Source organism: Vespa crabro, chromosome 15 (genome assembly GCF_910589235.1).
Source record: "Vespa crabro chromosome 15, iyVesCrab1.2, whole genome shotgun sequence".
In the NCBI taxonomy this organism is placed as follows: Eukaryota; Metazoa; Arthropoda; class Insecta; order Hymenoptera; family Vespidae; genus Vespa; species Vespa crabro.
The window spans coordinates 2,515,938-2,519,014 of NC_060969.1; positions in this window are offsets into that span (position 1 = coordinate 2,515,938).

Genomic DNA, 3,077 nt, shown 5'->3' on the forward strand with positions numbered 1-3,077 from the left:
GATCAAAATTAATCCAACATTTTCGAAGTAATAACTTACAGAATTCAGAAATCGGTGTATGCTTATATATATATATATATATATATATATATATATATATATTTAAATATATATATATAAATTAAATATATATATATATATATATTCTGATAAAGAAGACGATTCATTTGTTACGAAGATATTTTCTTTTATTGTTTTTATATGTTTGATTTTTATTTTCGATTTTCGACTTATCGACTTTTATTCTTATCCTTTCTTATTTTTTTTTTTTTCTCCAATTCCCCCGCCCCCCTTACCCTCTGTAAGTATTCTCAATTACATCAGATTTTTCAAATTGATAGGAACGTCAAGGATACTGCCATTTTTACATGATTATTTGAAGCCTCGGATTGCTTTATTAAATATTCCATAAGAAACGTTTGATTTAATCAAAATAAATAAATAAATAAATAAATAAATAAATAAAGAATAATTCCATTATAGTCGTCGTATTCGTAGATGTGCGTGTAAAACGTCGAATGTGTTTTTTCCTTCATAAGATGATCCGTTAGATCAGACGGATTAAAGAAGAGGAAGTTGTTGTTTCTTATGCGCTTCAAATACTCATTTAATTTATAAGCGAAGTTATTATAGGCATCCTTGAAGTTGATTATTTTTATAATGCCTTTTTATTTATATTTTTCTTTTTTTTTTTCTTTTTTCTTTTTCATTTTCTTCCCTTTCCTTTTATTAAACGCGTTAGGATCGAACGTATTATAATCATTATATATATATATATATATATATATTTGATGCCATTTAAAATGATTCCCTCTTAATTTTTTCTGCTCTCTTTTTTTCTTTTTTTTTTTGTTTTTTGATGAAACAACAAAAGTTTAACGAAATTTATTTTGTTCAAGCGATTAGAACAACGCGTGATGTAAGATTGGAATTAATTTGCATGATTAACAGAAGGAAACGACGACGACGACGACGACGACGACGACGATGACGATTATATGAAGAAAAGAGGGAAAAAAAAAATAAACGCAAGAAAGAGAAAAAAAAAACAAAGAAAACAGTGAGTCACACATGTTCTATGTGGAAAAAAAAAAAAAAGAAAAGAAAAAAAAAGGCGCGTCGTCTGCGGTAAAGAATTTTTTCTCTGCGGTTGTGTTTGTGCTGAAAGGAGTAATCGGAGAGATAAATATACGTAGTACGTCCACGTGTATGCGTATGTGTGCATATATATATGCATACATACATACATGCATACATACATACATCCTTACATACATACATGCATACATACACGTGTATACGTATATATATAATTAAGAGGAAACCAAAAGTGAGGAGGAAAGAAAAGCGATAACCAAACGACACGAGGTCATTGCTTCAGTAAAAATTAGTTTTACGAAAGAAAGATAATAATTAAAAAAAAAAAAAAAAGAAAAAAAAAGGAAAGAAAAAGAAAAAAAAATATTTCGAACATCGAAACTTTAAAAGGATTGATTATATATACGAGCGATAACGGCAGTGGATATCGGAATATTTTCATCAGTTGTTATTCAATTTATTTGACAATGATCAATTAATTTATAGAAATTAGAAAATAAAATCACGGATAAATATTATTTAAAAGGAAAAAAAAGAGGGAAAAGAAAAAAGAGAAAGCGAAAAAAAAATGAATAAAGAGGATTTTTTTTTTTTTTTTTATCTTTTCAAGGAAAGTGATAAAAATATTTGCGAATGACAGTAATAGAGTACATATTTAAAAAAAAAAAAAAAAAAAAAAAAAAAAAAAAAAAAAAAAAAAAAAAAAAGAAAAGAAAAGAAAAGCAAGAGGAAAAGATTTCAGAATTGAAATTGAAATTTATGTACGATATTTTACGTAGCCGGTGAAAATCGGATTATATGAATATAAAAAAACTTTTAATTTGCATCGAATGGATTCCTTTCGTTACGTTCCATTTGAGTTTCGCGAAAAGAAATTTTACAAACATTGACGACGACGAGGACGACGAAAATGACGTCGACAAAGACGACACTTTTAAAACACTTTTAAAACGTGAATTTATTTTTGATAATCTCTAGTGACGCTCGTATAGATGGAAAGTTAGTTCAGTCGATATGGCCTTGTATCGACGATTAAAACGCCTCTGAAGAGAAGAAAAAAAGATAGATAAAGAGAGAGAGAGAGAGGCAAGAAAATAAAAAAAGAAAAAACAAACAAAAAGGATCTGAAGAGTAAAAAAGCGAAGTTCGTTAACTCGTTAAAAATTTTCATGATAACGGGTGGAGGAAAGAAGAAAAGATACAAAAAAAAAAGAAAAAAAAGAAAAAAAAAATTATTGCGAAAGAAAGAAAAAACATTTCCTTTTTCACCACGTGCATAATGTGTGTCTCTTTATCTGCCAATAATATTCGCCGGGTATTTGACATTGAATACGAGATTATGCTTATTAAAGGTCACGATGACGACGATCAAAAAAAAAAAAAAAAAAAAAAAAAGAAAAGAAAAAAAAAATGGAAAAGGAAGAAATTTATTAAGGAGGAAAAAATTTCTATCTCATTTTCATTGTTCGCGCTCGCTCATTTTGCTTTTTCTACAATTCTTTTCTCTCCCCATGTTTCTCTTTTTTATCCTTTCTCCATTTTTTCTTCTCTCTTTTTTTTTTTTTTTCTTCGTCTTTTTACGTCTCTCCATCCGCGGAAAATAATAAACATTGCGCTATATGAAAGGGTTGAAGTTATGCGAGGTAAACATTTTTTTGACACATCTTTAGTTCGAAAATAAATAAACAAAGAAAAATTACGTTTAAAGTTCTATTAAAAGATTCTTTCTTTTCTTTTTTTTTTTTTCCAACCCCCTCTTTTCTTTTTTTATCATCATCGAGAATTATCTTTATCTCTTTTCCTCTTTCAATCTCTCACTCTTTTTTTTTTTTTTTTTCAATTTATCGATTAAATTCAATCGAGCATATGCATTGCACGGTCAGGACAGATGATGAACGTGTCTTTTTTTATACTTGGCAATACTAGCTCTGTCCTTGAGAGGAAAATCAACAAGAACGAACGCTCACAGACGACGATTA